The following is a 21,947-nucleotide window of genomic DNA, read 5'->3' on the forward strand; positions in this document are numbered from 1 at the left end:
CACATCTCGAAATAACTCTTCCATCCAATCTATTTTCTTTCTGGCTGTATCATAGATTTCAAACTGTTCACTGGGCTCTCTCCCTGAAGCTTTATCCTTTCTCTGAATTACCAAAAAGTGAGCCCACCAAATAAGTAATCATCTTGTCAGTCTCTCAGACTAGCTTTATTTCTAAGACCCAAGCATTATTTCTCCTAGTGACGCATCCTTCAAGACTCTGTAGCCAGAACTCCTTCCCTTCCTGCCTACACTGTGCTCATCTAGCATCTCCATATTTTTATTATTCCTTATGAACTTACATTTAATCATTTGCATCCTTATCTTTATTGTAAGCGTCTAATGAGTTGTCTTTCTAGAGTACCCTTCGTGGAAAAATTGCCTCATGCCCTCAACCTCCTCAGATACTTCTCTGTGGGGGTCAGCTTTCTGACTGACAAACACCAGCGACCAATGAGGCTTTAGAGACAGGGTTTCTCTGTGTAACAGCTCTGGCTGTCCTGGAACTCTTTGTAGACCAGACTGGCCTTGAAATCATAGAGATCTGCTTGCTTCTGCTTCCCCAGTGTTGGGGTTAAAGGTCGTGTCACTATGCCCAGCAATAAATGAGTTTTTAAAAGGCTTATGTTTAGCGTGGTGGTGCAGGCCTTTAATCCCAGGGAGGCAGAGTCAGGTGGATCTCTGTGAGTTCAAGGCCAGCCTGGTCTACAGAGCTAGTTCCAGAACAGGTCCAAAGCTACAGAGAAACCCTGTCTCGAAAAATGAGGGGAAAAAAGGCTTATTTTTCTCACAGTTTTGTAAGGTTTTATACATTTTTTTTTTAGACCTGAGGTGAAGCAGGACATCAGAGCAGGGATATGGAGAAAAAGAAGCACTCGCCTCATGGTACTCAGGAAGAAGAGAGGCTGCGGTCTATATAGCTCCTTCAAGGGCATGCACCCAGTGACTCAACTTTCTTCCACTAGGTCCCATTTCCTATAGTACCACCAGTTTCCAACAGTGCCAAAGAAAGGTGGCCAAACACATACCACGTGGGCCTTTGGGGGAACATTTTCCAAACAGCACCTTCTGTCTTTATTCCAGACCCACGTCTACTCTCCAGTATGGGTAGAAGAAGAAGTTTGTAGACAGCTTTATATTGACTCTGACTTTGGTTAGGTTCCTTCGTTTCTTTGAAAAATCAAAATAGAGACACATGCTGAGTCTACTTATCATAGCATCTGTAACACAAATTTGGGGGTGTAGGGCATGTTTTCTATCATTAAGTAGAGAAATCCTAGACTGCAGGAAGGAAAAATGAAAGATCGTCAAGATAAGGCAATGATCGTTAATTTCATGAGGCGCTCAGAGACAAAGTAAAATAAACATTGCTTCTAGGTATGTTGGTGCAAGTGCTTCAAACAGACACTGATATTTTAATTGGAAAGCAGATAGTCCTCTTCAGTGGATACATAGATACCAATCCACTAAGGGCCTGGACAGAATAAAAAGGTGAAGTAAGGTTGTGGTCACACTGTAAACTGAAACACCAATCTTCCATCCTTAGGAGTTCTGATTCCTAGATGTTTTGCCATCCTTTCTGGTTCTCAGGTCTTTGAAGTGTATCAAGTTTTCTTGGGTTTTCAACTTGGGAGATAGTGAACTGTGAGACTCCTCAGCATCCAGTATCATATGAGTCCATCTTTTTCAGTGAGCGTACCATACCTTTCTCACTATCCTTCCATACATGTACCATACACATGTGCATGTGTGTGTATGTACGTGCATAAACAGTTGTCTCTACACATGCGTGGATTCTATACCTACAGGTTTTATCTTCAGGGATTCAACCAACCATGAACTAAAAATGTAGTTAGGGCTGGGGAGGTAGCTCAGCAGGTTAAGGCACTTGCTCCCATGAACTTATGACCTGAGTTTGATTCCCAGACCCCACATGGTGAAATAAAAGAATTAATTTCCACAACTTGTCTTCAGATCTCCACACTCATGCTGTGACATGTTCACATACATACACATACACACACACACATACAAAATTTTAAAAAATGTGCTTAAGCTATGATGGTGGCATTTGTATCCAACATGTCTTATTATTCTCTAAATAACTGAGTGTAGCTGCAGTTTACCTTAAGTCAGATGGGATAGGTCACTTAGAGGTGATTTAAAGGTGGGGTTGAAACCAGACATGGTGGTACATATGTGCCACCTTGTCATTTGGGATTTGGAGGCAGGAGGATCAGCAGTTCCTACATAGCTAGACCCTGTCCCCCAAACAAACAAACAACAGCAAAAAAAAAAAAGTATAGGATTGGAGGCGAATCAGTTATATGCAAATACTGTAACCATTTTATGAAAAGAACTGAAGCCACATACTTAATTCTAGGGATCCTAAACACCCCCAAGATACTGAGATACTCATATTCCATATATAGTAAGATATTCCATTTATATACATATATAGTCCGTGTCTTAGTTAATGTTTCTATTGCTGTGAAGAAACACCATGACCACAGATACTCTTATAAAGGAAAACATTTTGTTGAGTGGTTTACAGTTTCAGAGGTTCAGTCCATTATCATCACAGTGAGACACGGCAGCATGCAGGCAGACGTGGTGCTGGAGAAGGAGCTTGATCCACAGACAACAGGAAGTGTACTGTTTTCCTTACTGGTGTAGCTTGAGCAAAGGAGACCTCAAAACCCACCCCCACGGTAACACATTTCTTCTAACAAGGCCACATTTACTTCAGCAAGGCCACACCTCCTAAAAGTGCCACTCCCTTTGGGGACCATTTTCCTTAAAATCACTACAGTTCATATACATACATACATATGTATATCTAGACATATAACTGCAAAGTTACTCTATGTGTCAAATTTCCCTGTAATTTATTCCACTGTTCAGTTACAAATCAACCTTTTAGAAGATGATTTTTCTTTTTTTTAAAAATATTTATTAATCTTTTTGATTTTCTTTTTTTTAATATTTATTTATTATGTATACAATGTTCTGTCTGTATGCCTGCAGGCCAGAAGAGGGCGCCAGATCTCATTACAGATGGTTGTGAGCCACCGTGTGGTTGCTGGGAATTGAACTCAGGACCTTTGGAAGAGTAGGCAATGCTCTTAACCACTGAGCCATCTCTCCAGCCCCAGAAGATGATTACATTTTATTTACTGTGTATGTGCACATGTATGCTAGGATAGGGCAGTCATGGAAAACTTGCAGGAGCATTCTTTTCCTAATGTGGGGCTGGGGAATCATAATCAGGCTTAACAAACTTGAGTGTAAGCACATTGACCTGTCGAGCTATTTTCTGGTCCTCACTAACATCCCTTCCTATCCCCGAATTAGTGAGATAATCACTACATAAATAAGGCAGGTTTAAAAGCCTGTGTTCTCTCTTATTTCTTTTTACCTTTGTCTTTTCACGATTCGTTACCACCCTGAACCTTCTCCCTTTCTCCAGGAAAGGCTTATCCCTTTGAGGATGTTTCATGGGACTGAAATTGGATTTGTCGATGTTTGCTGCTTTAAATGTCCTTTGTAGCACTCTTCGGGATTCTTTCTGTACTCCACCACTGCTCTGCTCTGCCTCAGCCAGTAGTTTTTCTCAAATAAAAATCTGATACCACACCTCTGTGCTAATATGCCCGCATCTCCTCATCTGTGAAATAAAGTGCAGTCTTTAAAAGCATGGTTGGCCCAGAGATGCTGCCCGACCTGCTCTCTGCCGCTCGCTTCTAGCCTTGAGTCCACTCTTCTCAACCATCTGCAGTCTTACCCCCAGGAGATGAACTGTAAGTTCTTTGAATTGCCAAGCGGTTTTTTCCTTTTGACTTTCTCTCCCTGTTACTTTCCCTTCTGGAAGACTTTATCCATCTACTGTTGCAGCCAGATTGCGCTGACCCTTCTGTCTCATCCATACTGCCCCCTGTGGGCATCCCCCGTCATAGCATCTGCGTCGAAGAGCAGATCGACTCGTCCTACGGTCACCTTCATGTCTTGTCCGCAAAGATACTTCCCAAGCTCTTCAGTCTCCAGAACTAATTGCAGTGACATGTTTGATGATTTCATCTCCCACTAATCCACCTCCTGCTCAATACAGAAATCTGACAGTTCTAGCAACTGCCTCCTTTTAAAGCCCTAAGATTAGAAAGCTATTTGATAAATTTAGAAATGATAAGGGATTAATGTGCAGTCTCTTCAGTGGATATCTGTATTTTCCAGGGCGTTGTTATAAACTGGTTACCAAGTTAATTCTGGTCAGCCCTTGAGTTATGACATGACCGTAAATAACTTATTCCATAAATATGCATTATACTCATAGGTGAATAAATGACTAGGCTACCACTTGACAGCTCGCCTTCCACAATCCCGTTGGGATTACATCACTTTCGGCTCCCTCACGTTAGTGAGAGGTGATGTTTCCTGGACTGTTCCCCATTCTTTCTCCTCTGCAGTATTATTAAGTAGGCTGTACACATTTGCGAGTTCGTCCTCCATTAGAACGCTCTTCCTTGAACATAGCCCTCTGCTTCTCCCTGGAATTGGAGCCTCAGAACTGGGTCTTTCCTGGGGCAGAGGAAGATGGGACAGACTCAGTAGCCAAAACCAGAGAATAATTAAGGGCTCCATCCTGCGCTCTGGCCCTTACAGGTGGCACACATCTATAGTACTGACTAAGGACACTTGCCCTGACTTGTGCAGCTGAATATATCCCTCCCGAGATCAGCACCCTAGGTTTAAAGAGAGGGGGGGATATCTACATTTTAAAACCAACGATAGGTTTATTTTAGAAAAGGTGTAGATAGATGCCTGGCAGAAGAGTCTCAGAACGGTGCTCACGAGAATACCAGGCGTTGGGAAGTGGGGTGAAGACACTCAGTGGAGGCGGGAGGTGGAGGTGAATAGTTCTTTGAACCTCGTCGCGCATATGAAAGATTTTAAACAGATTTTCTAAGTTGCCCAGCGTCCGGTTTTCCTGGCGCACTCGCGCTGCCTGCTAGATAAGGAGTGCGCCTCCCGGGGAGGTGTGCGCGCGCGCTGGAGGCGGGGAGCCGGAGGAGAGGGGCCTGACTCCCGGAATAAACAGCGAGGGAGCGGCTCGGCGGACGCCGGTGGCCAGGGGAGCGAGGTGCAAGGGCCGCAGGCCACAGAAGCGAGCCCCAGGATGGTAGCTAGAAGATTCGAAAGCCTTTGATGCCAGAAGCCGCTGGCTGGAGACACTGACAACCGAGCCCTGCCCCTCCGGGAGTCTCAGGCTGCGACTTGGACCTTAAGGTAAGGAGTGGCTCGGTGAAGCCCAGGAGCTGCGACACCCGCCGTGCCGGGTGCATTCCTACCTTCCCGGAGCTGCCACCTCTTCACCTTTTTCCTTTGCCCTTCTCCGGGTCTTCGGCGCCAAGCTGAAGCCCTATCCTGGGTGACGGGCAAGAGCTCCCCTGCGCCTTCTGGGTTTCTGCTCTGCGGCCCGTGGGACCTTTACCTCCTCTCCACCATCCACCCCTCACTTTCACTTCTTTCCCAAGACCGCTCCAGGAATCCGGCGCGCAGACGCTGGGTGCTGAGGGCGAGTGGGTGGCTTAAGATCTTCCACCCTCGCCAGGTGTGCGACACACAGTTGCACTAATTGCCCCTGAGGTCTGGAAATAAGTTGGCGTCTGAAATGCTGCAATTCCCCATCTTCCAGAACTTACGCTCACCTTGCATCATTGTCCTGACTTTGGAAAGAATATCAGCTCTTAAATGAGGTCATTGCAATATACCACCTTAACTTTGTGTCCCCACTGAACAGCAAGTTGGGGTTCTGCAGCCTCTACCCTACCCCCTTTCCCAGTTTAAAAGGTGGAGAAGTTTACAGCCTTTTCAAGGCTACAGCAACCGCTACGTGTTTATTCGACCTTGAAGCAGTATCTCTTATCCTGGAGCTTCAAACAAACAAACAAACAAACAAACTGAACCCTCAGGCCCCGTTCTAAAATCTTGAGATTCAGACCTGGAGGGAGAGGGGAAGAAGTAGAGGGAGAGAGGAAGAGGAAGGCTGTGTATGTGTATGTGCTTTATGTCTAAAAATTCTGCCAGGAGTGCGCTCCTCCTCAGCAGTTTTCCTCTTGAACGTTTAAGATCCACGTGGGAGAAAGCCTCCGTCTCCGGAGCTGATGGTTTGTTTTGTTGCGGTGCCTTGCTTCTTGCTTCTTACACAGCAGTTTGGGGAAGGGAGGGTTAGTGTTATTTTGAAACTCAGCTATAGGAATAGGGGAAAATGCAACGCTTCTAAGAGGCCAGATTAAAAGGTCACGTTTTAAAGTTTTTCCTCATGAATATTCCGTGACTGGAAAGGGTGGAGGCTTATCCTGCTGGTAATTGGACGTCTTCCTCTTGACTGCCCCTTGATTTTTGTCAATGATGGAATGCAGGCCTTTGGCTGGTTCACTTGTTGCTTGCTTAAAGGCAAAAGATTCAGACAGACCAATCTCCAGGCAACAAAAGAAGAAAGGATCATGTAAATTAACCCAAATTCTGCTAATGCTCCCAATTGTGTGAGCCCAGGTCTTCTCTGACTGTCCTGTAAGCCTCTCGTTGTGTATCTACTAGTTTTATGCATCTTTATGTGTTCCTGGACCGGTTTAAGTACCCGTGAAGCCATCAGAGGCTGTCAGGGAAGACAGATTATTTGTGTCTCCTGAAAAGGGGCTAGGTTAACATATATTAACTACTCATACATCTATTTTTTTTTATGGAATGAGATGTGTTGAAATAGGGGTGATACATGGTACCTCCTTTCAAGAATATTAAGGACAAGCTAGACACGGGGAAGCCAGAAAGGCATTTGAACATTTGAGAAAAGACGCTGACTAGTTATTGAGCCAATGTGATTGTCTTCCTGGCAAAAATTTTTCTTCTTTCTAAAATTAACCTTCCCTAAGGAAAACTAGTGCAGATGCACACGCTTCAGCCCAACCAGTCCTGAGAATGCTGTACGTGTTAAAACTGACCTCACTTTATTCCCGTAGACCCTTGTTTGAGGTCTGATCACAGCCCGTGAAGAAACGCCCTGTTGCTAGCTGGCCTTGGCAAAGTGCTCCTTTGATGGCATGGTTATAGACAGAACACAGTATCATGCTACAAATTCTATTGGCGAGGCAAAAGTTATTTCCCAAAGGTTTTGTGTATGGTGTGCGCTTTAGATCTGAGACTTCTATAATTATATACGTAACACATGTTTTTCATACGAACCAAAAACCACAATATTTTTCTCTGTGGTGAGACATTTAAGCTTTAGGTTTTGATCACTTTTCATGGAAATTTTAATATGACAGAAGTAGGGCTTCAAGACAATAATCCAAGATCTATATGGAACTAGAAGTCCTTTAAAAAAAAAATCAAGAAAAAGCTGCTGGAAGTTCCCGGCCTGCTGTGAGCCTAGAGAGGAACGGTGGTGGAATCCCATTCTGGAAGCCTCAGCCTGTGGATGATTAGACCCTACCACTCTTCTGCAGACCTTTAATTTAGTCTGTAACTTGATGCTTCAGTGACCCCCACAAATTCTCTTTCTGCCGCACTAGCTCACAGAGGAATGGCTGGCACTTTGGATTGAATTTTTCTTCCCTCCCATCAACTAGAACACATTTGTATAGGTTGCAAAACACAGTTGCAGTGTTAGCTCAGTATCCTAAGAAATACCTTTGGCCATGGAGAGCCCAGCCCTCCGCAGGCTGGCTGCATCGCTTGCCTTGTTTCGTGGGGCCATGTGAATTTCTCAATGATGCCAGGGTGTAGAAAGAATAGAGCCACAGGGTATTAAAGTTGGAAGGGCACCTCCGAATTCATCTCAGTTTTAATCATTCTTTTCTACAGATGAATACCCAAGTGCTCATTGCCGTAATCCAATCTTTGAGAATAGGCATTAAGTTTTACATCTTTCCAGTTCTCAAAGTAATGAGGATTTCTGAATACCTGAGATGAATTTACATATGCATTCGATCGGGTGGCAATGGCTGCCAAGTAGGTTGCAAATCTCGGCTAGATTTCCAATGAAACTCAACGCAGCATTAAAGATAATGTAGATCATTTACAAAGGCAGCAAGCGACTTGAAACTAACACCCTAGGACTTTCATTATATTGGGTGGGGACTGCTTGGATTGGCTGGCATAAGACAAACGGTACCTCAAGGCGGATGAATATAGATGGATGAAAGAGCAAGGCAGGATGTAGGAAGAGGAGGCTTGGTGAATCCAAGCATCACTCAAGAGTGGATAGATAGCCTTCAGCCTCTTCAGGTCCCTTGAAATATGGTATTTTGTTTTTGCTTTTTTGAGACAAGGATTCTCTGTAGCTTTGGAGCCTGCCCTGGAACTAGCTCTTGTAGACCAGCCTGGTCTTGAACGCACGGAGAGCCGCCTGCCCGCCTGCCCGAGTGCTGGGATTAAAGGCGTGCGCCACCACAGCCTGGTCTCTTGTAGCTCCCTTCTATCTTACATCAATGTTGGACAGTTGAGTTCCACGCATTCAATGCATGTAAGCTGAGTTATAAAAACATATGGAGACTTCCTAATGACTTTTCAGAAGTACGCTCTAGCTCAGATGGCCCCGAATGTGTGCAACAGTCGTCTAGAGATCATTCAGCACCCTGTACTCGTTAGGAAGTGCTGTGCTTCCTTGATGGAATGCTGACTTCTCCGAATCACAGCTCTATATAAAGTAAAGACGATAATGATTCCTGTTAGGACAGGGTTTTCTGTCTGATATAAAACTAATCCTTGTTTCTTGCCTTTGGATCTCTATTTCCTTGGAACTTGTCCTTTAGAAGTCCATTCCTTAATATTTCTCTCCTTCAAAATCTTTATCTTCAAGATTTTGTTCACATGAAATGAATTTATATATGTATTCAATAGGATAGTAAATGGACCTAAAGTGTTGATGTTTAGTATTTTCTTACTAGTTATAAAAATGCTTTATTCTGATATGTGGCATTAAAAGGACTGAATTCAACCTTGAGAGGTCACAGAAAACTTAGATAAATATTTTTTCCTTGTTTATTTGTTTGTTTGTTTGTTTTGAGACAGGGTCTCTCTGTGTAGCTTTGGAGCCTGTCCTGGTATTCACTCTTGTAGACCAGGCTGGCCTAGAACTCACAGAAATCTGCCTATCTCTGTTGGGATTAAAGGTGTATACCATCACCACCTGGCTTAGATAAATATTCTTGGCATAGCACAATTATTTACTATTTATTGAGGTACTTTATATGCATTAAGAGGCTGAGTGACGGTGGCGCACGCCTTTAATCCCAGCACTCGGGAGGCAGAGGCAGGCGGGTCTCTGTGAGTTCGAGACCAGCCTGGTCTACAGAGCTAGTTCCAGGACAGGCTCCAAAGCCACAGAGAAACCCTGTCTCGAAAAACCAAAAAAAAAAAAAAAAAAAAAAAAAAAGAAAGAAATATCTTCAGGTGCTGGAGAAATAGCAGTTAAGAGCGCTAGTTGCTCCTCCAGAGGACCCAAGTTTGATTCCCAGCACCCACACGGCAGCTCACAATCATCTAAAACTCCAGTTCCAGGGGATCTGATGCCCTCTTCTGGTCTCTGTGAGCACTAGGCATGCATGTGGTATATTCAGGCAGAATACTTATTCACAGAGTGTGTGTGAGCTGTCATCCAGAGAAGTCAGCACCCTCATCAAGGACACACACCTCTCGCAATGTGTCACACTGCTTCCCTAAGAGTACAAGATTCTTCATGATGGTGCGGTGCACATTTGGGGCTTCTGAGATATTTCCTAATTATGAAAAGACTTTATAAGGTCTTCATATGTTTGTACATTTCATCTTAGATGCAGTCAAGGCATGAAACTTAACCACCTGGCATTGATTTAATACTTAGACACAACCACAACATTTAATGTGTTTCCAAGAATAAAGTGGACCCAAGTAATCAAGATGTGCACAAAATTTTTTTCTTTATAATTTTAGAAATTTGAGGATTTGCTAGACACCTATTGATGACTAATTGACATACTCTTCACTGCTCCCTAAACACAAATCTCTATGGTAGTGGTTCTCAACCTTCCTAATGCTGCTAATCTTTAATACAGTTCCTCATATCATGATGGCCACCAACCATAAAATTATTTTCATTGCTACTTCACAACTCTAGCAAATCGTAATAAAAATCTATCTTCTGATGTTCTTCGGCGACCCCTGTAAAAAGGTCGTTTGATTCCGAAAGGGTCATGAGTGGTTGAGAACCACTGCTCTAGTGTTTAATGTCTCCTTCAGGGCTCAGAAGCTTTCTTGTTTTTTAATGTTGCTCTGCAAGAGCAGTTACAGATTAGAACACAATGCAATGGTTCGTCTTCATTGTTACTGTGACTGGATTTGGAAGCACCCGGGAGATATACCTCCAGGTGTGTCTGTGCATGTGTGCAGATGTCTGTGTTGTAAATGTGGGTGGCAGTATCATCCCACACACTAGAGTCCTGGATTAAAGAAAAAGAGAAGAAAGGAGAAATTGACTGGGCAACAGCATTCATCCTCCTGCCTCTTAACTACAGAAGCCATGTGACAGTGTGACAATGTGACAGTGTGGCAATGTTTAATACAGTTGGACTATTATCAGGAAGAGAGGAAAGAGGAGGAAGGAGAAAAAGAGAAAGGGAGGGAAGTGCGGAAGAAGGAAGGAGGGAGGGAAAGAGATTGGATGGATGGATGATGTATGTATGTATGGGTGGGTGGATGGATGATGGATGGTGAATGGATGGTGGATGGATGGTGGATGGATGATGGATGGATGATGGATGGATGGATGGATGGTGGATGGATGATGGATGGATGATGGATGGATGATGGATGGATGGTGGATGGATGATGGATAGATGATGGATGGATGATGGGTGGATGGTGGATGGATGATGGGTGGATGGATGGTGGATGGATGATGGATGGATGGTGGATGGATGATGGGTGGATGGATGGTGGATGGATGATGGATGGATGGTGGATGGATGATGGATGGATGGTGGATGGATGATGGATGGATGATGGATGGATGGTGGATGGATGATGGATGGTGGATGGATGATGGATGGATGATGGATGGATGATGGATGGATGATGGATGGATGGTGGATGGATGATGGATGGTGGATGGATGATGGATGGTGGATGGATGATGGATGGTGAATGGATGATGGATGATGGATGATGGATGGATGATGGATGGTGGATGGATGATGGATGGTGGATGGATGATGGATGGATGATGGATGGATGATGGATGGATGGTGGATGGATGATGGATGGATGATGGATGGATGATGGGTGGATGATGGATGGATGGTGGATGGATGATGGATGGTGGATGGATGGTGGATGGATGGTGGATGGATGGTGGATGGATGATGGATGGATGGTGGATGGATGATGGATGGATGGTGGATGGATGATGGATGGATGATGGATGGATGGTGGATGGATGATGGATGGATGGTGGATGGATGGTGGATGGATGATGGATAGATGGTGGATGGATGATGGATGGATGGATGGTGGATGGATGATGGATGGATGGTGGATGGATGATGGATGGATGGTGGATGGATGATGGATGGATGATGGATGGGTGATGGGTGGATGATGAATGGATGGGTGGATGGATGGATGTAAAGATGAACAAAGTAGAAAACAGTGAGTGTAAGATCCACTTTGGGATATAATCTCAAATCTGTTTCAAAGAAAAGTTAAGGTTGCCAACTAAGGGGGTCCAAACATCACCACCTAACATTTGTCTGTTTCACAAAGAAGGGAAATTTGATATTAGCAAGTTGTGCAAACTACTAAACAGGAATCTCAGATGGCGTTTTACTTCTCCTTCAGAGAACCGTCTCCTTTCCCCTATGTTCCCATCTTCTCTTCTGTCATTCTGCCTCATGGCTTGTCTTCCCTCTCCCACATTTCCACCTGTGATCCTCTGCTGATGGAAAGTTTCTCCCTGGGTTTAGGAATACTCCACTTTCCTACCTTAAAAAGGCATGGGTTATAATTAGTGGTGAATGAGAGCGAAAGCAGAGGGTATGGGAGGAGGGGCTGGTTGGAGAGATGTAGAAATAAAGTTAATGGGACTGGATATGACAGGTGACAGAGAAGAGGAACCCAAGATAACTCTTCATAACTGTGTTGTCGTATAACATGGGGATCCTGGCTGGGAGGATGAGAACTGGACTTCTGTGCGGTGGGGGATTCTGACTCTATGAATTCTGCTCTTCTGTGATTCCAACTGAACTCCTAAGAAAAGTGCGTAGTTGGAATGCATGTTCTGAAGACAGGTAAGTCTGGGAAGTGGGAAAGTGTTCAACTTAAGGCAGATGCAATCATCTGTCCTGTTGCAGAAGCACAGGCTTTATTAAAATTAATAAAAAGGGAGGAATTGTGGAAGCTCATAATTTCCCATATTGATCAAAGGTCAGAGAGTTGGAAGCCTACTTCCTACAAGGTTATTGTGTTTCTACCTCAAACAAAGGTCCCACCTACAAGTTGACCAGAGAGTTCTGCTCTCTCAAGGTTATTGTCAACAGGTGCGACTAATTGCCAGACCTTGTACTCCAGGAATAGAGAAGTAGATCTCTCTGTTCCTACCTCAAAAAAAAAAAAAAAATCTAAGGATCCAACTAAGTTCCAGCTCCCTTTATGGAGATAGCTTTAGATTCCACCCAGGGAGTGGTTTGTCCACATAATGTTTTGGTCTAGTGTGTGAGTGTGACTTGATTTATTCTAGCCACAGAATGTTTATCTATGGACGCAGCCCATGACCTTCAATTGGTATGTTCATTTTTTTTGTATTGTGCTAATGCAGTCTTTTGTCTTACTCCTACCTTTTGGGGTCAGAGGTATTTTAAGCACAGGGAAATTAAACATGGGTGAATTTCAGTACTCACTGGAATTTACTCTCGATACTATTCTATGTTTCTCCATTTTTATTTTTTTTTTTTTGATTTTTGGAGACAGGGTTTCTCCGTAGCCCATTTTGTTATTTTTTGTTTGCGTCTTTGTATTCTTTACTGTATTTCTAAATTCCCATGCCTATACTCTGGAGAAAAGTAGTTTTGTCAAGGCTGGTCTCTGACAGATGAGCAATGTGGAGAGAGAAGCCTTTCTATGCCCACCTTCTCTGATGCAGGAAGTAGTGTGGTGTAATGACATTTCAATTGTATTTTAATATATAAAACTTGCCTGAGGATCAGAAAAGTAAAACAGCCACACTGGCCAGCCTTGTAGATCAAGCAGCAATAACACCTTTAATCCCAGTAGACACACTTGATGTGGGATTCCCCTCTGTATGTATTGGTTAATAAAGAAGCTGCTTTGGGCCTATTGCAGTGCAGAATAGGTAGGAATTTCAAGCAGATAGAGGAGGAGAGATTAGGCAGAGTTGAGAAGCCACATAGCTGCTGAAGGAGAAAGATGCCCATAAGAGCCTGCTGGAACTTTGCTGGTAGGCCATGACCTTGTGGTGATGTACAGATTAATAGAGACAGGTTAATTTAAGATATAAGAGCTAGCTAGAAATATGCTAATAGGTCAAGCAGTGTTTTAATTAATACAGTTTCTGTATGGTTATTTCAGGTCTGGGAGACTGGGAAATGAATGAGCAGTCTCTGCCTACACTCACTAACTTGCCATAGAAACCAGGTGGTAGTGATATATGCCTTTAATCCCAGAACTAGAGAGGATTATAAAACAGAAGGAGACAGCTCTCAGACACAGTTTAATTTTGAGATTCTTGGAGGCAGGATCACCATTTTGAACTGAGGTTGAGGTAAGAGCCAGCGGCTGGCTGGTTTGCTTTTTGGATCTTCATGTTAAACTCCAATTTCTCTCTCTGAATTTTTATTAATTGTGCTTCAGTGTACAGTAGGCTGTGACTGAAGGAGGGCAGACGTTATCTTTTACATCAAGTTGGAAGAGCTGCCTTAGATTGGGCACATTGGCAACAGAACTGTGATTGACATTTTGATTTGGACTGACTTGAAGAGTCTCTGGTGACTAGAAAAGTCATGACAACTGTCCTGAATCTAATCCAAAGACAAGAAAAGAACAAACCATACATAATTGGAGCTTTTGAGAGAAACAGAGCCAATGGGATACTCATGGTCATATGTGTCGGGAGATTTATTGTGGGAAATGATTCGCACGGTTATTGGTGCTGAGAAGGCCCCTGATCTATGACAGCAACTGGAGGACCAGGAAGCCAATAGTGTAATACAGGTCCAGTCTAAAGGCCCAGTCCCCAGGTCCTCCAGTGTCTGAGTTAGGGGAAGATGGGTGTTTGAGCAGAAGGAGGGGGATTTGCTGTTGTTGGTCTTTTTCTTTAGTTGAAGCCTGCAGCATGTGGATGGTGCTTCGTTCTGGATGCTTTTTATTCGCTGTACAAATTCTCATGCTAACATCTAGAAACCCTTCATAGACACATCCAGCATGTTTTATCAGCAACCTGGTATCCCTTCATCCAGTCAGATTGACACATAAAATTAACCATCTTTAAGCAGCAGCAGCAGGAGCAGAGAAAACTGATAATTTTTTGATTGTACTACAAGAGTACTGCTTGTTTATTATAATAATCAGAAATGGCTTTTCAGTGATGTATAACTGAGAAGAGAATAGAAAGAAAGGCAGAAGTGACTGTTATATGAACTAAACTTAGCCATAGAAATGCCACTAAGATCACTGTTTTTGTTTCTTTAAAATAGTGCTAGGAGCATTTTAATTAATCAGTTTAAATATGCATTAGGTAATTTTAAAATGAGCGTTGCAATCTGTTCCACAGCTGGGGAAATGATCTGACATATTGCCTCTGTGTCATAAGCACGTAAGACACTTCCCTTCTTCTGCTTCCAGAGAATCACAGAAGCAACGCAAGGCTGAGATAAATGGTTTGCCATTTCTGTTCTTGCCACTGATCCATTTTAGGGGGAAAATAAGCGTGTGTTCCTGTAAAACAATAGGGATGGTGCTCATAGCCAACAAACTCGAGAGCAAACACTAATGGATATCTCTTTTCGGCATCTGGGGATTTTGAAATGTCTTTAAATGCTTAGCTTCCAGATTCCCTTTGCAGAATTTGCAATACTATCCAATCCAAGTCCTTTAATAGTAAGTGAGCAACAAGGGGACCATCCAAACAGCAATCCCAATGTGTTCCTACAACTTGAAAAATGTATGTGTGTTGCACACAAAAGTATTTACAACGACAGAGAACCAATACAACGATTTACTCCATGGAAGGAGAATTTTTGGACGCAGTAGGAGATTAGAGTCATTTAAGGATGAAAGAGAGGCTTTAGCTTGACATGGAGGCCTGAATCAGTGTTTTCTGGTTCTAGAGAAAGCTCTTGCTGTGTCCTTAGACTCCTGAGACCAGCGCCATTTGCTATAGTACCCTTTTAAGTGCTTTGTGCAGCCCCTTTAGTGAAGGTAAGAAGAGTGTTGGAAGGGGGTGGATAGAAAGTACTTAAGACTTTAGGCACCAAACACCTGTGACAAATGTGCCTTTCTTTCTTATATACATATGTATGTGACATGGGTGTGTATTTGTGTGTTGTAAGCACATGTGTGTAGGTGTGCACATGTACAGGTGTATGTGGAAGTTGACATCCAGAGTCTTCCTCTATTGCTGCCCGCCTTCTGCCCTGAAGCATCTCTGAGTGGACCCTGAGCTTGCAGCCCCAGCTAGTCAAAGCAGCCAGCTTATTCTGGGGATCCCCTGTCTTCCCCTCCTAAATGCTGGAATTACATATCCTGCAAGCAAGTACCTTTCCCTGTTGATCTTGGCCTTGTCTTCTGGGTTTTTTGTTTTTGCTTTTATTTTTTTCTTGAGACACAGGGTCTTACTGTGCAGCTCTGACTGCCTTGGCACTTGCTATGTAGACCAGGCTGGCCTTGATTTCACAGAGAGTGGTTTCCTTCTGCCTCCTAAGTGCTGAGATTAATGGCACGAGCCACTGTGTTGGCTAATTTTATGTCAGCTTGACACATGCTAGAGTCATCAGAGAGGAGGAAACCTCGGATGAGAAAATGACGCCATAAGATAACAGCTGTAGAGCATTTTTTAGTGATTGATGTAGGAAGGCCCCGCCCATTGTGGATGGTGCTATCCCTGGGCTCCTGGTCCTAAGTTATATAGAAAGCCATGATGAACAAGCCGTGCAGTAAACAGCACCCTTCATGGGTTCTGCATCAGCTCCTGCCTTCAGGTTCCTGCTCTACATGAGTTCCTGCCTTTATTGCTTTTGATGATGGAACTGTGAGTGAATGAAACCGTTTCACACACATGGTCATGATGTCTCATCACAATAGTAACCCTAACTAAGACAGCCACCGTGCTCAGCTTTGGTTTTGCTTTTCGAGACAGGTTTTCTTTTTTTTTCTTTCTTTTCTTGTTTTTGGTTTTGGTTTGTTGAGACAGGGTTTCTCTGTAGCTTTGGAGCGTGTCCTGGAACTAGCTCTTGTAGACCAGGCTGGCCTTGAACTCGCAGAGATCCACCTGCCTCTGCCTCCTGAGTGCTGGGATTAAAGGTGTGTGCTACTACCGCCTGGCTGTTTTGTTTTCTGAGACAGAATCTTACTACATAACCCAGGCTATCCCCAGACTTGGGCTCTTGCTGTTCCCTGACCTGCCACCAGCACTGAGATTCTAGGCTCACACCACTGAGTTCTAAAAGCATTGTCAGTGCCATAGCAACTATTTTCAGTGGTGTTGATTCTCCTTCTTGTCTTACCCAGTAATTCTCTTTTTCCCGGGGAGCTCTTGTATCTTGTGCTAGAGAGGCTGTGTGCATTCTTATGGTACAGTCTCACATTTTATTATATTTGTCAAGACTTATATGGTTTCCTAGTTTTCAGCCTTATAATTGAGAGTCCATTTGAAGTCTTTCTTGTACTCTGAACAGCCTTAAATCTCTAATTTCTAACCAGTCGTTCTAGTTGGGGGTAAGTTGGCTGTTTTATGTGGCTTCTTTTAACAGAGAAAGCTTTTTTAGTCCTTGTCCCCTCCTATGTATTTTATATGTAGGGCTTAATTCTAGGTTCATGTGGCAGATAAATCCTACACCCATGTCAACATCCTAGCACTGTGTGTCTACTGGGCTTCAGTTCCTAATCAGCATTGTAGGTTTTGAAATTCTTCTTTCTTTCTGGGGGAAGTCCCCTGCCTAGCTTTCTATCCTGCTTTTCATGAAAAGCTTTTACTTGTATTCTATCCAGGGCTTAATTAGTTATATTCATAGAGGTAGGTTTGAGATGGGCCTGAGTAGGCATCTCACAGCGCAATATGATTCACTTCCTCCAAGTCTTTGAATAAGGTCATGACGCTTTGCTTTTATTTGGACTATCTTGACTCTCTAGATTAACTTTGGAGGGTGTATTGGTTGCTTTCCCCCTTGGTTTGCCCAAATGCCTGACAAGAAGCCACTTAAAGGAGGAAAAAAAAAATTTTGACGTCTCAGGGGACAGCTCTGCCCTTGGCAGTGGAAGGCTACCTGTTCACATCAAGCTGGATCCGAAAGCAGAGATTCACGCCTGTGTCCCGCTTACTTTCCTCTTCGTGAGGTGATATATCACCCACATACAGGGAAGCCTTAGCCTCTCACTTCCCATCCTGTCTGGAAACACCCTCACAGTTAAGCTGACAACTGGAATTCGTTGTCACAGAGCAAGCTTGCATATTTAAGTTACGGAGTCCTACTGACTGTGAATATCATATATCTTACCATAAATACATTTTTAAAAATAGCCTACTGAAATTATGCAGCTAAAAGATATTGCTTACATCTAAATTTAGTTCCAAGTTTTATTACACCTTATTCTAGCACGTTCTTGGCTTGCTAATTACCATGAGTGAATGATCTAGTCATTATAGTTTTAGCTTTGTTCAATGGATTTTTATTTAACTCATTTGTCTACTATAAAACAATAACCTTATTGGGTAATTAAGTTTTTTTCTCCATTTATTTATTTATTAAAGATTTCTGTCTCTTCCCCGCCACCTCCTCCCATTTCCCTCCCCCTCCCCCAATCAAGTTCCCCTCCCTTGTCAGCCCATAGAGCTATCAGGGTTCCCTGCCCAGTGGGAAGTCCAAGGACCACCCACCTCCATCCAGGTCTAGTAAGGTGAGCATCCAAACAGCCTAGGCTCCCACAAAGCCAGTACGTGCAGTAAGATCAAAAACCCACTGCCATTGTTCTTGAGTTCTCAGTAGTCCTCATTGTCCGCTATGTTCAGCGAGTCCAGTTTTATCCCAGGTTTTTTCAGACCCAGGCCAGCTGGCCTTGGTGAGTTCCCGATAGAACATCCACATTGTCTCAGTGTGTGGGTGCACCCCTCGCAGTCCTGAGTTCCTTGCTCGTACTCTCTCTCCTTCGGCTCCTGATTTGGACCTTGAGATTTCTGTGCGGTGCTCCAAATTGAGTCTCTGTCTCTGTCTCCTTTCATCGCCTGATGAAGGTTAATATTCAGGAGGATGCCTATATGTTTTTCTTTGGGTTCTCCTATTTAGCTTCTCTAGGATCACTAATTATAGGTTCAATGTCCTTTGTTTATGGCTAGAAACCAAATATGAGTGAGTACATCCCATGTTCCTCTTTTTGGGTCTGGCTTACCTCACTCAGGATAGTGTTTTCTATTTCCATCCATTTGTATGCAAAATTCAAGAAGTCCTTGTTTTTTTACTGCTGAGTAGTATGGGTAATTAAGTTTAATATTTTCATTTATTAGTATCAATAATAGTTCAGAAATTTAAACTATGTCTTTACCAAAATTACCACCTAAAGTGCACATGCAATAAAATTACTGAAACAAGTAGATATGGGAAAGACTAATAAATCAACGAGCTAGAAGATCAGTGGTTCTCAACTTGTGGGTCAAGACCCCTTTGGGGGTTTCATGCCCAATATCCTGCATATCAGATATTTATCTTATGACTCATAACAGTAGCAAAATTCCAGTTATGGAAGTAGCAACAAAATAATTTTATGGTTTGGGATCACCACAACATGAGGAACTGAACTAAAGGGTTGCAACATTAGGGAGGCTGAGGACCACTGAACTAGACTGCTCTTTGTGTTTCTGCATGCTCGAGTCACATTGTCTAAAAATATTGGTTGAGGGAAAGACATTGTGGAACCCTGAGCAGTTCTGGTCTGTTGCCAGCTGGCTTTAGGCAGCAGATCCTATGTGAGCTGGGCGGCCTTGATTGAGTAAGGGTAAGAGACAGCTCACTCACAGAGAGATGTTGGGAACTGGCCAGGCCCCATTTTCTTTCCTATACAGGACTATTTGTGAAATACACACTGAGGCTTTCCTAGCAGCTGGATACCAAGATGGAGACCACATGTGGCTCTTTCTTACTACAAGACCACCATGTAGCCAATACATTATTATTGTTTTCAGGACATTATTTATTCAATGCTACAGATCTCCTTCCTCGTTGGGTCCATTAATTACTATGGGTACTTAGAGATTAAAGTGATTTTAGAAGCCTCAGAAACCCTCTGTGGAATATTTTCAAAATACTTCTGAAGTCTTCTGGTTTCGTAGACATGCCATACGATTGGTTATGCGCGTTTGGCAAAGTCTACTGGGTAATCTGACATGCTCTTCTGGTTGGGATTCCTTTTCTAGTCCAACCCTTTAATTGTATGGATGAGACAGTTTTCCTGGAAGGAAGAAAAATGCTTCTAATTTAAGGTTACCTTGGTTAACATAGGTAGTTAGAAAACTTAAACCTTAATGATCCCATTTCTCCCGTTCTTTTGAAGCTCCTATTTCACCACTATCAGGCTGTAATTTAGTTTCTGACTTAATGACTTGGGGTTTTATGTAGACCTTTATTTGCAAAACAAATCCCTGCTTTTCTATAATGTGGATGAATGGACAATGCCCTACACTGTGCTTTGGGTTTAGATCATGGGAGAGGCCTTTTCAGTTCTAATGGTTCAAGTTAGCTGCAAACAGCAATAGTCAGGAAAGTCTCTGAGCCCAGTGCTGGGAAAAAGATGTAGACAAGCAGAAAAATAATTTACAAAGACACACCACATTATGTGCACGTTTTCTGAAATAATGAACAGTATGTGTAATTTATGGCTTGGCATCATCTTCCGCCCTGAATGGGTTTAATGACTTTTAAAGTTAGAGCTTTGCAACACAGTTGGTAAACCTCAGGGATATGCAAATATAAAGGCTTACTTTTTTACATGGCCTTTTAAAGTGGGCTCTGCAGACAAAGAAAAGCAAGAGTGTCCTTTCCTTACTTTATTATTTTTTTAAAAAAATATTTATTTATTGTATATGCAATGTTTTGCCTGCATGCCAGAAGAAGGTACCGGATCTTCTTTGTAGGTTGTTATGAGCCACGATGTGGTTGCTGGGAATTGAACTCAGGACCTCTTAACCACTGAGCCATCTCTCCAGTCCCTCCTTTCTTTACTTTAAGTGGAAGAAGAGACAGGCATCACTTATGGAGGCGAAAGGAACTTAGGTACCTGGTATGCATTCCACTGTCTACCTCAGTTGACCCTCAACTAATCAGGACTCTTTTTTATTCATCAGGCCTCAAATTTAGGTTTTCTGACAGCACAATTGGTGGAATTTAAATATAAAGTATTTTGGGCCCATGTGATTTGCTACGAGATTTTCCTTTTGTCAAAAGGTAAAGGGAAAGAAAGCTTTTAAATTTTTATTTATTTTCTTATATTTTACTTTTTAGAACTGGGGACCAAACTCAGAGACTCCTCCATGCTAGGGCAGCACTCTAATCACTGAGCTACATGCATAGCTAGGGAATCATGGTTTTTTTTTTTTGTTTTGTTTTGTTTTTTTTGAGACAGGGTTTCTCTGTGGCTTTGGAGCCTGTCCTGGAACTAGTTCTGTAGTCTAGGCTGGTCTCGAACTTACAGAGATCCGCCTGCCTCTGCCTCCTGAGTGCTGGGATTAAAGGCGTGCACCACCATCGCCCGGCTGGGAATCATGTTTCGAACATTTTCTATTCTCAAAGAGGAAAAGTTACTATTTCCCATGTTATATAAAACACACAAAAAAAATCCAGGCATGGTGGTACACACCTTTAATCCCAGCAATTGGGAGACAAGGGCAAATGAATCTCTGTGAGTTTGAGGTCAGCCTGGTCTACAAAGCAAGTTCCAGGACAGCTAGGACTGTTACACAGAGAAACCCTGCCTGGAAATGCTCCCCCTACCAAATTAATAATAATAATAATAATAATAATAATAAATAAAACACACAAAAAATGCTTCCTATTAAGTCTGAATGATTGGGAGTATTTGAGTTTCCTATCTCAATTAATTAGTAAGAATGACCTTATTTGGGGTTAGATGCTATACACTCACTTTTGTAAGGAAAAGGGATAATTCTCTGCCATTACCTTGCAGAACTTGTTATCTGATGCCACAATAGATGGGACCAATATGAAAAGAGAGAAATGAATAAGAAGTTTGTCCATTTAAATGTAGTGTGTTAGTTACTTTTCTCATAGCTATGAGTAAATTCCTGACAAGAAGCAGGTATGGAAGGTTTATTGTGGCTCAGGGTTTGAGAGGACACAGTCCATTATGGAGGAGAGGGGCATGGTGGCAGGAGTGTGTGCTAAAGCTGGTTACATTGTATCCACAGTCAAGAAGCAGAGAACAGCCATAGGGCCAGGCTATAAAACATCAAGTCACCTGTGGTGACTGCCTCCAGTGAGACTCTACCTTCTAAAGGTTCTACAACCTTCCAAAAACAGTGTCACCATCTGGTCACCAGGTATTCAAACACATTAACCTATGGGGATATCACATTCAAACCCCAACACTTAGTAATGAATAGACAGATCCAGAATGAGGGGAAATCTTTCTCTTTAATTAGTGAAGTACTTCCATCTGTTGGAAATGCTTGAGTATGTTTC

General features: G+C 42.9%; 1 protein-coding gene across 1 annotated transcript in view; it reads left to right on the plus strand.

Moving 5' to 3' along the window:
• Positions 1 to 5,120: 5,120 nt before the first annotated feature.
• Positions 5,121 to 21,947, plus strand: part of LOC121453111 (E3 ubiquitin-protein ligase RNF144B) — a 132,270-nt gene continuing 115,443 nt past the window's right edge. The window contains exon 1 of the mRNA XM_041659613.1: positions 5,121 to 5,280. The gene's annotated coding sequence lies outside the window, so the exon portion shown is untranslated. The remainder of the gene's footprint in view (positions 5,281 to 21,947) is intronic.

The sequence above is a fragment of the Microtus oregoni genome, unplaced genomic scaffold (assembly GCF_018167655.1).
Source record: "Microtus oregoni isolate MIOR12 unplaced genomic scaffold, Mior012 000011F_ref0000422, whole genome shotgun sequence".
Taxonomy (NCBI): Eukaryota; Metazoa; Chordata; class Mammalia; order Rodentia; family Cricetidae; genus Microtus; species Microtus oregoni.